This window comes from Humulus lupulus, chromosome 7, assembly GCF_963169125.1.
Source record: "Humulus lupulus chromosome 7, drHumLupu1.1, whole genome shotgun sequence".
Lineage (NCBI taxonomy): Eukaryota > Viridiplantae > Streptophyta > Magnoliopsida > Rosales > Cannabaceae > Humulus > Humulus lupulus.
The window spans coordinates 179,421,686-179,433,594 of record NC_084799.1 but is presented as its reverse complement, the minus strand read 5'-3'; positions in this window follow the sequence as shown (position 1 = coordinate 179,433,594).

The following is an 11,909-nucleotide window of genomic DNA, read 5'->3' as shown; positions in this document are numbered from 1 at the left end:
GAGACTACCGTACCAGTAGATGATGGGAGGACCCGGCACTCTACCAGTAACACCCCCCGAGCGAAGCGACGCGAACATCCTGAACCACCGAAGCAGGCCCAGAAACCAGAGCCAATGACCAATGCTGCCCCTCGCAACGAGGACGAGGTCACCTCTAAGAGAGCACCCTCAGATTTACGGGATGAGCTCAATAAAAAGAGGGCGGGTAAAGGGACCATGCCCTTATGGCGCCTCAGGAGGGAAAAGGGGTGGGTGATCCTAACCCGTCTGCTTTAAAGGACTCCCTAAGCAAGAGAAGGCAGGACTTGGACACAGAAATGAAGAGCCTGCGAAGCAAGATCGTCATCGCTTCAGGAGGTCAAATTTTTGAGGAGGAGTTCGACCATGAGTCACCCTTTGTCAGGGAGATCCAGGCCATCAGGCTCCCTGCCAACTTTAAAGAGCCCCACATGACCCCCTACGAAGGAAGCACAGATCCGAAATATCATCTAGATACATTTAACGACCTGATGAAGCTGAGGGGAATTGGCAACGGGGCGAGATGTCATTGCTTCGCTGTTACATTAAAAGGACCTGCGTACAAATGGTTCAAGAGGCTTAGACCGGGGTCCATCTGATCTTGGCAACAAATTTCTGATGAATTCCTCTAACAACACCACGCTGTGTGAGACTACGCAATGCCAGGCACCAGCCTCGCCAATGTGAAGCAAGGAGAAAACGAGAGTCTGAAGAGCTATATCCACAGGTTCAACATGGAGGCGGCTAAGGTAGGAAGCTTGACCCGCCGAGAGCTGAAAATGGCCATCACGACAGGAGTACACCCAGGGAGCAATTTATGGGATAACATGCTCAAGAGAGAGGTCACAGACTTGGATGATTTCTACGAGCGGGCACAAAATTACATTCGCGTGGAGGATGGTCATGAGAACCTTAAGGCTGGAAAAGGCCCATCGCCCCAAAAACCTTCAGTCCGGGATAACCAAAGCGGTGCAAAGAAGAAGGGGGTTTATGAGGGAACGAGGGATGATCGACCCTGGAAGTACCAACGCTCTGATGAGCGCACACAGAGCCCCTACACCTTTTACACTGACCTCACCCACGCGAGGGAGGATATTTTCATTACGAACGAAAACTAGATCCCTTTCAAAAGGCCCCTGCCAATAAAAAGAGATCGGTCTAAAAGAGACCCCAGCAAATATTGCCAATATCACAAGGATATCGGCCACACCAACGTGGAGTGCAACCATTTGAAGGTGGAAATTGAGGAACTCATCCGCAGAGGATATTTGGGCAGGTATGTGCGCAAGGATAGCCAAAGGCCAGAAGAAAGAGTGTCCCCACTGCAGGCATGAGAGGTGGCCCCAGAAGTGTAAGGGGAGGTCAGGACCATCTTTGGAGGACCAGGATTCAGAGGCAATTCAAGGAAGGGGCAAGACAAGTACGCCAAGGAGGCCCGACGAAGTCCACCACCTTGCATTTTAAGTTTGAAGCAACGCCCCCCGAAGAGCTTCAAGGGTGAGAATGACTCAATAACTTTCACTGAAGAAGATGCGCAGGGGGTGCATTTCCCTCATAATGACCCCCTGGTGCTAACTGCCCAGCTTGCTAACATAAGGGTACATCGGGTCTTGGTGGATAACGGGAGCTCTGTGGACATCTTGTATCAACCGGCGCTGGAAAAGATGGGATTGAGCCTCCATCACCTAAAGCCTTGCACTACAACTTTGTATGGGTTTACGGGAGATTCGATGCAACCCCTGGGGACAATCGAATTAGCCCTCACCATGGGGGAGCAACCTAGGCAAACCAGCGTAATGGCTAACTTTGTCGTGGTGGATTGTACCTCAGCCTTCAATGCGGTATTAGGGAGACCCTCTCTGAGAGAATTGAAGGCGATAACTTCTGTGTATCATCTAGCTATGAAATTCCCAACCCCCGGGGGAGTATCATGCGTGAAAGGGGAGCAGAAGGAAGCGAGGGAATGCTATAACATGTCCCATCGTGCAGCCACCAAACCATCTATACCGATGACAATTGTTGTGTATGAAGGAGCGACCCACACAAGTTAGATCCGCACAAGATTGGACCCTCGGGTTACGGAGCCTCTCAAGAAGTGCTACCAGCAAGGCTTCGGCACTCAGTGCAAAAAGAACCTATGTTTAGTTTGTTCCTCGTTGTTTTAGCTTGAGTAAGTAAGAATCAAAGAGGCTACCTAGGTAACCTCCTAATTAGAAGTAACCCCTTTTTTTTACAAAGTTGGCTGTAAACCGCATGCTATGAATGAAATTGTTTGCAACTTCATATGTTGTTTTTCTTCGCTGCGCGAGCATCAGCCAAAGTGCCTGACGAAATAAATTTCACCAAACACTTGGGGGGCAAGACAGGAGGCAAAAACATACAGTCAACAGGGGGAACCTAAAAAAAAAAAGGGGCTCCTAAAAAGGACCCTTTAACGGAGGATCCTAAAAAGGACCCCTTGCCCTCCTAAAAAGGGCCCTCTAACAAGGATCTTAAAAAGGGACCTCTATCAGGAGGACCCTAAAAACGATCCTTCATCAGGAGGACTCAAAAGGGACCATGACCCTAAAAAGGACCCTTTAGCGGGGGATCCCAGAGGGACCCCTTATATCAGGGCCTTAAGCGAAGTCCTTACAAGGCATCCCCTGGGTTCACAAGGATTAGCTACCCTTGTGGACATCAAGGAGGCCAAAGGGACTTACAAAAAAAAAAATATGGTAACGACAGCAATAAGTCTAGAGCGGCCACCAAGCCATCTAGCCAAATAGGGTCCTAAAAGAGACCCTTGCAAAAATAGTACTATGAATAACGACGAGAAGGACGCTTCTCGCAACAAATAATAAGCGCGCGCAAGAATATATAAAAGGATAGCTAGGACCCAAGGCATCAAAATATCCTTATAAGAGTAATCAAATGGCACCAAAAGAGGTCCCAGTGAACCCTTTCACATGGGCTCCAAAGGACCTCCAGCCTGGTAAATAAAAGAGGGGAACCAACCAAACTCCATCATACAGGCTTAAAAGGGCCTCGAATGTAGTAGAATAAGAGATAAATAGCAACACATGTATATATACATTGAAAAAGAAAGTTTTGAAGACAGCACAAGAGTTACAAAAGAAAAGTAGTAGTGATAATGATATCACAGAGTCAAAGAAAAAAAAAAGAGCGTACACCCATGGTGGGCTAGCTAACAAAAGTTATGAAATGACTACTTCAGGGCCTCCTACCGTGGGCGCTCCACATGGCCACTCGAGCGACGGCATGCTCACCAAAAGAAGAGAAATCAAAATTGGGATCCTGCCTCCATACGTTGTAAAGGGCGCGGTCTATGGACCTGTACTCAATGGCAGTCTTCTCCGCCTCCAAGGAAGCATTTCTCTCTTGCAACGTAGAGACATTGGTCCTAGTAGCCTGGAGTTCGGTCCTGGTAGCCTCGACTTCGGCCCTTGCAGTCTGGAGTTCGACCCTGATAGACTCGACTTCGGCCTCTAAATAAGTAACCCTCTCCTGCGACACTGTCACGATATCCTTGGTCGCCTGGAGTTCGCTCTTCAGGCTGGCAACTTGGTCCTTCAGCTCCTTGGCCTTGGAAACCACCTTCAGCTTCCTTCTCGACGAGGTGGCAAGTTCGGCCCGAACCTTCTTTAGCTCAGACTGGGTTTTCTCAAGCTCTTTCTCGAGCTCCTGAACCCGGGCTGTAAGGCAGTCCCTCTCAGCAGTAGACGCGGAGAGGTTGCTGGACGAGTCGGCAAACCGTAGAGCCAGGATATAGGCCTGCACAAGAAAGTTAACGGCATCAACAATAAGTAACAAAAAGAAAAACGCATGTACAACTATACATAATAATGCCGACGCGAGGTGCAGGAACTCACCCAGGCCATGGTGCGCCTTAGGGTTTCCCCAAGGTCCATTTGGGCAACGTTCCCAAGACCGTTCCAGTCAGATACGGGGAGGCCCGAGGCAAGTTGGATGTATCGCTGCCCGTAAGACGTCGCCATTCGAGTTACCCAGGGCTCCCCATCTACACCAGTGGCACCTGGTTGGGTGAGGACGGACGACCCGCTCGCCGAAATAGGAGGGGGCGCGGTGAAAGTGGAAAACTGAGGATCTGGTAGATCAGAGGGAGGCTCCGGAAGGTCGGAAAAATAAGTCCCCGATGGTCCAGGGTCGAGAGGAGCTTGAGTGAAGGCGTCGTAGCCCTCAGGTTCAGGGCAAACATAACACCTCGGAACGGCCCGCTGGTCTTGAGAGTGAGGGGCTATGTCCGGATCATAGGAGGCACATGGAGGGCATCCCCCAGGAGATGGGGGCAGCTGGTGGGATCCCTCGCGGTCAAGGGGGGCTTCCTCCGGCTCTTCCTCATCGTCATCCGGGCAAGGCTCAGCCAAGGCCCCCTTCATCTTCGTGGACCCAGAGATGGTCCACAGCAACTTGGGGTCCGAGACAGGGGACAATCTATAGCGGTTCAGATTCTTCACGGTGAATAGGCACACCGCCTTTTTCCTAGCGGGGTCAGCGCTGAGGAACGTTCTCATGTCTCTCGCTTCCGACCCAACAACTATGGGTTCAGCGAATTGCTCTGCATAATACACGCCATGGCCGATATGAACGTAAGTCACGAAACAATAAGTTGTAAGAAAGTAAAAGAGAGAAAGTGATGCTCAGGGTACTTACTGGGAGTGGCCCGAAAGTTCTCGCGGACAGAGAGGGGGCCTTCCACGAAGAAAAAGTTCTGTTTCCAGGACCCCGGGTTGGACACCGAGCCCTCTATCAAAGTGGCCTCATTGTTGGCTTTTTGTAAATAGTAAAAGCCCTTGGACTTGGGAAGGGGCATGAGGTTGTAGAGGAAATGCACCTCCGTCGCCGTAGGAGCGCGTTTAAACAGCTTCGTGAATGCAACGAAAAGGAAACTTAAAGTCAGCCAGCCATTGGGAGCCAGTTGAAGAAGGGCAAGGTCGAAGTAGTTGAGGACCGCAATAAAGAACGGGTGTAACGGGATGGTACCACCCGCCTTCAGGATGTGCTTGCTGAGGGCCACGAAGCCGGGCCTAGGACTGTCAGCCCGACATGTCTCTTGAGGATCATATAACGCGTACTCCGGAGGGACGCGATAGTGATCCACGATGTCCATCAGTTTATTTTCGGACACACGTGACACCAGTTCGGTTGCCAGTAAAGGAGCATCGTTTGGTTCATTGGAAGTCACCTGTCGTCGTGCCCTCGGCATATCTGCAAAATCAAAAGAAAAATGTGAGGAAGAGACAGAACACTTGACCCTCCATTTTTTCCTCCTAGCAAGAATCTTCCATCGGGGGAGCGACCGCGGAAGCGCTAAGCTAGGGAAAACCGAGATTAAGGGCTGAGGAGAAGTGGTAGTGGCCCCATGACAGTTATAAGGCGAGCATGGGCTGGAGGGCTCAGGCGGAAGGTGTCCCTCCATAAGCTCCAACTCCCTCTGCAGCTCTAAAAGGGTCACCCTAAGGCTCGCAACATGGTCACTAAGGTCTGGGAGGAAAGGTGCTCCGTCTCCTCTCAACACCGAGTCAATTTCACTCTCCACCACCCATATTTTGCGTCTAAGTTCAGGCAGGTGCTCAAGATGGCGGATACGGGCCTGCCTTAAGGAATCATAGTCTTGGTAAGGATTTTCCTCATGGGACTCTGAGTCTAGGGATAGGTCAACAAACTCAACCCCCGGAGGTATGTCGGACGGGCCGTCACTAGCCATGAGACCTCGTCGCGAAAGCGAAAAGGGGTTCACGTATAAATGAAGGGATGGCTACAAAACACAAAGGAATAGGCTTAACATCTCTAGATGCAAACGTCCTAAATGGCCCACTATAGGGTATAAAAAAGAGGGGCATGCATATGGTCAAACTCACTACAAGCTCAGGCCAAGGTACCCCATCCCGAGTAATGCTAATTTGGACCCAATGAATGTGAGGGAAAAAGAAAACATACCTCAAGCAGATAAGATGGAGTGTTGTCGAGGTCGCAAGGAGGTCGAGGGCCAAAAAGCACCGAATGGTCGAAAGCACGTGTCTACAGAAATAAACAAAAATGGTGTGTTAACCTCCAAATAGACATTCCAAAAATTAGCTCATATGTAAAAAAAAAGGGGGGGGGGTGAATGATGAAAAAATAAAATAAAAGAAACTATGGAAAAAGTGAGGTTGTGGGGGATTGAACCCCTTACCTCTTGAAAGAGGAAGGATTCTCAAAACCACTAAGCCAAGGAAGTAAGGTGAAAATAATAGGCCTTGCATGAAGGCCTATTTATAAGAATCAAGGAGAATAGGCTACAAGAGCACCGAAAGGTCCTCTCCTAGACTGGGGGGCAAGTGTGGACACTCAATATTCCACGCCCATAAAAGGACCAAGACGTGTGCTAAGGTCCCTTAGAGGCCTCCATGCATGCTTGAGCCACGAGACGCTCGGGCCACCACCCTCTCGCAACGGCCTCGCATGCCTAGGACTGTGCCCCGCGAGATGACCTCCCGTGCCTAGGTGCGTGACGCATAAGGGAGCCTCGTGTGCCCAGGTGCATGTCTCATTGGCAGGCCTCGCATGCTTAGGACCATGCCCCGAGAGATGGCCTCGCGTGCGCGCGCCCCATGGCCTCACGTCCAAGCGCGCATTCGGTTCCGCGCCCCAGCGCCCGTGGCCTCACGTCCGAGTGCGCGCAGCCTCGCCCGAGCATCCTCGGCCTCGCGTCCCAGCGCCCGTGGCCTCGCGTCCCAGCGTGCATTCGGTTTCGCGCCCCAACGCCTGTGGCCTCACGTCCAAGCGCCCACGGCCTCGCGCCCCGAGCGTTCCATGCCGTGTGAGGCACGTTCCCTTGGGAGCCACGCCATCAGGTGGCCACGTGAGGGAGGCCTAGCGAAGGAGGCTCACGAGCGGCATGGGAGCCACGCCATCAGATGGCCACGTGAATGAGGCCACGCGAGGGAGGCCTCGCGAAGGAGGCTCGTGAGCGGCATGGGAGCCGCACCATCAGGGGGCCACGCGAGGGAGGCCTCGCGTCAGGAGAGTCGCGCCCCTAAGGGGCTCGCGAGGGAGGCATCTCGCCTCGCACACTTAGACATTTGGCGAGGCCACGTGCCTATCACCTATGTCCGTGGGTGGCCTCGGGGTGCTTCGGGCATCTCGTGCCAAGGACCCGAGAGCCCCACTTCATGCCACGACCATTACATGCACCAAGTGTCCCATTCCCTATACATTGAGACCCCAATGCTTAGAGGCTTCGGTACGAGTCGAATGGAACATGCTTGTACGATCTAGTACTGGGTATGGCCGTTAAGACCCTGTATGTCGAGTACGGACACCCGTAACAGTGGGGTAATGGGAGTATTGGGATAAGAGTTGTGGCCTGTACGTCTACGGCCAGGAGTCAGAGTCGACACCACTACGACCTGCGCCACTATGTCTGTCACCACTCCTCTGGCATGGGTGCGGACAAGTAGTGGAACATCCTCCTAACGCCTGCCCCTGTACTGGATGCAAAACCACAACCTCTGAAACCACTCTCCTGACAGAGTACTTATGTACCACTTGGTCTCTTGGACCACCATGTATCCAAGGCCATTAGAGCCTACTATAAAAAGAACCCCTCTCCCACATGGGAGGGGGTTGGAAAATTACTGTAGCAAGGGCGTGATAGTGAATGAAAATTGATTTCTCCATTGTTTTTCTGCAATTGTTCTTGAGTTAATACTTAAATTTCTAAGGTTTTTCTACTGACAATCTTTACTTTTCAATTTTTTCCAACTTAACTTAGTTGACGAGTTCTCACCGTCAACAGATAGTTTTAATAAAAGAAAGATCTAGAAGCTCTAGAACCTTCCAGCAGCTGTTAGGATCGTATTATGACTCAGTCAAAGCTATTTATCGAATTCAAATTATGCTAAAAAAGTGCAAATACGTGTTTATTATATTCACGTATGCCGATATATCGCAGCATAGGGGTGATATATCACCTACGAAAGATACGGAAAACACGTCGACTTTGCACGAACGTACGAACGAGGGCTCGAGATTAGGGTAGAGCCGATATATCGCCTATAGGGGGCGATATATCGCCCTTAGTGATGATTTTTGAAAAGTTTGGTTTTTGATTTTAAAAATCAGCCTTAATCACTTAGACCTGCCTTGGAACGATTTTGACCGAGTTCTGGGCGTCAGTTGAACGAAAATTCAATTCTTTTTCATTTTATAATCATTTAATTATTCAAATTAAAATGGGTTAGTTTCACTCCTTGAACTCTATAAATATGACCTAGTGCTCAGCCATTTTCTTCATTCTTCAAGCATTTGATCAGAGCCTCCAAGGTGCTAGTGTTACTATAGAGAGATACACTTGGGTTTTGGGTTAAAACTTTATCATTCTAAGCTTTTATAAACACTTAGAAAGTGAGAAATAGTGTGATTTCGGTATTGAGGTTTAGACCAATCCATAAGGTCATTCAAGGTATTTCTATTCCTAAGTTTAGTTCTATATGGTTCTTTAGTTTTCTTTATTCAAATCCTAACTCTTGTTTATGAATCTTGATTAGGTATTTAAGTTCTTGAAACTTAAGGTTCTTCTTGGTAAGCTTCTTCTTGATGGTTTAGTTCTTATTTCATCTTTATTCTTTAGAGATTCTCACCATTTTACTGTTGGTTTATAGGAGTTTCTAATCTCGTTCTTGTTCCCAAATATCCCGGCTTTTGGTAAGGAAAATAGGATAGATTTTATGTGCTTATATGTTATGTTTATGCTATGATATGTTTATTTTATGATATGTATATGTATAGTATGTTTTATAGTCTTGGGCATATGACTTGTTTAGCTAGCAAGCCCCAATAATTTATGGGCATATGACTTGCTTAGAAAGCAAGCCCCACAAATTTATAGGCATATGGATTGCTTAGCTAACTAGCCCCAAGAAGTATGATGGCCATTGTTGTCTTATATGATATATGTTTTTAATAGCCATATGTTTTATAGTATATGTAGCGTCTCAAATTTGCTAATGAGGCTTAGGGCCTTGATTAGCGTGCTTGGAAGGCAATAACTGTTATGTTATGTTAATACGTGTGAATTTGATGAGTATGTGATTAGAAATGCATGTTTAGGTGAATTAAATATGCATGTGGGCCCCATTTGGTTGCTAGGGGCATATTTGTAATTTTAGCCTATTGAGGGCATAAATGTAATATTTGTGTATATTGTGACTGACACCACGTGTGAGTGCTGATATATTTGTGGTGCATGATCCGAGACGGTCCTAGAGAGTTGTTTAGCTAGAAAGTCACAACGGGGCAAATACCCGGCTCGGGAGGGACTTAGGGGTATTTGGGGAATATTATAAAGTGTTCAGGAATTATTGAGTAGCGGTTAGTAATTCAGTAATGGTTTAGACGTGTTGGGATTAAACGAGGATTTTCAGGTATACTCGAGGACTTAGTGGGATGTGTTAAAAGACTAAATTGCCCTTGTTGTTATATGAGGACTTAGGTTAACTTAAGGGGTAATTGAGTCATTTTGGGCAAATGGATAAACCTAGTTAAGAGCTGGGGAAGTACTAGAAACACTTAGCCAAAACAGAAGAAAGAAAAAAGGGAACCAATTCTCTCTCTCTCCCACTCGATGCTCTCATTTTCCCTCTCTAGGGTGACAAATTTTGAAGGATGTTAGGCCAGAATTCAAGGGATTCAAGGCTAGGATTTGGGAGATTGATCTAAGTTCAAAGGTAAGTTCTAATTTAGTTCTTTGAGTGAATTCTGCTGAAAAATGTTAAGGTTGGGAGCTGATATGTGTTTTGCTTGGTGGATCCTTGGGGTGAAGTTTGGCTAGGTTCAGCTTGGGATTGGTGGATTTGAGCTTTGAAGTGGATTTGGAAGAAGCTCAAGGATGAATTTTTACTTGAGGTAAGGGTTTCATGCACCTCTGGAGTTTATGTGTTGCTGTGGTTTAAGTTTCTGGTTTGTGGTTTAAGTTTTGTAAAGTTTGAAACAACTAGGTGATTTATGGATTTGATTGGGTATTTGAGCTTCTTGTTGTTGTTGTTTCTGAGTTGCCATACTGTCTATTTGGGGTTTTAGGTTGAATTGGGACTTGGGTGTACCTTGGTATAGATTTGGAAGAGTTTTGGCTCGAGAAAAATGTTGGGAAAACCCCAGTTTTCTGGGTTCGCGTATGAGTGCCGCGGCCCTGTTCTTCCGTGCCGTGGAGCTAGGTTGAATCAGGACAGGGTAGGTTTGCTAGGTGCCGCGACCCCTATAGGGCTGTACCACGGCGCTAGACCAATTTCAGGAGATGGGAATTCAGGTGTTTAGGGTTTTGGCTCAGGGGGCTCGGGGGACGCTTCCGCTACCTTGTGTGGGGAAACGGGAGGTCCCGAGAGCACGGGATTGGTTTCGGGAGATGATTATGAATTGGTTAGTAATGAGAGTGATATGTATGTGTTGTGACTAGGTTTTCAACGAGACTCGAGTTAGAGGACCGTGCTCGAGATTTCAGTGCTCAAGAAGCTCGGGACACAAGTAAGAAAACTATTGTACCCATAAAGCAGGGCGAGGCCCTATAGTTATGTTGTAGGGGACGACCCTATATGATTATGTGCAGGGCGTAGCCCATTTCTTATGTTAACACATGTCTAAGTGTTTGTTTAAATATGCTATGTATGCAAATATCTGAATGATCGGCAAGAGCCGGGAACGGCGAAGGCCGAGAACGACAAAGGGGCCGAGAGCAGCGTTTAGTGCGAGTTGCCAGGGTGAGACTCTATAGGATACCAGGGATATCCTCACGGTGTAGACCGCGAACCTAGGGCCTGGTAAAGTGCCTGGGACGGCATGACCGTATGTGTTTAGCCCATTGGCGGTTTATTTGTATGCTGAATGATAGAAATGCATATGTTATCTGCTTGTGTGAGTTTTCTTGCTAGGCTTCGGCTCACAAGTGTTCTATGGTGCGAGTAAGGGCAAGGGGAAAGTCGACCAACCATGAGTACGGAGAGCGTGAAGCTACGCGTACATGTCTGGTCTGCCTAGCTGCCACGGCCAGGGGTATTTTTGGGAGATGTATTGTACTAAATTATATTTTGTCGTTTAGTCGACTTTAATCATATTTTTGAGTTGTAAATATTTATAAATAGTATTTTGGGGATCCCGAATGTTAAACACTTTACAATTTTCAATGAAAGACTACATTTTCAAATTATGAGGTTTTTAATACAGTTTATGTAATGCCCCGAAGTCCCTAATGCGGTTTAATGGCTGGATTAGTAGGCCGGGAGGGCCATAATTGTTTAATTATGCCATTAACTGATAATGTGCATGTTTATGTGAATTATATTATAATATGATGTTATATGCATGCATGTGGGTCCACATTTAACTATTAGGGTGTTTTGGTAATTTGGCTCGTTGAGGGCATATCTGTATATTTGGGTGCATATTGTGATTTGTGAATGAGATTCCATTATTATGGAGATATATTCGAGCTATTCGGCATGAGATGGTCTTATATAGTAAATTAGCGGCTTTGTCATAACGGGGTCTTTTATTGGGATATTGCGTTATGAGGATGTTATTTGATGATAAATTGGGGAGTTATTGAGATCAGGAGGAAATTCTGGGAGTTTTGACTATAATGTCCCCGGGGGTGTTTTTGGGACCCCGAGCACTACGTTTTATTTGAGGTTACTTAAGCTTGAAGTAGCTTGTTAGATAGAACCGTACGTTAGAAAACCTCTCTTTCTCTTCCCGATAGTTCATTTTACCGTTTGAAGCATTTTCGAAGAAATCTCGAGTTCTAGGAGTCGAATTCAAGCGAGGATCGAGGCATAGCAATCCTAGGGAAGATTAGTTGCTTATTAGCCGAAGGATTTAATTGGAAACAACTCAAT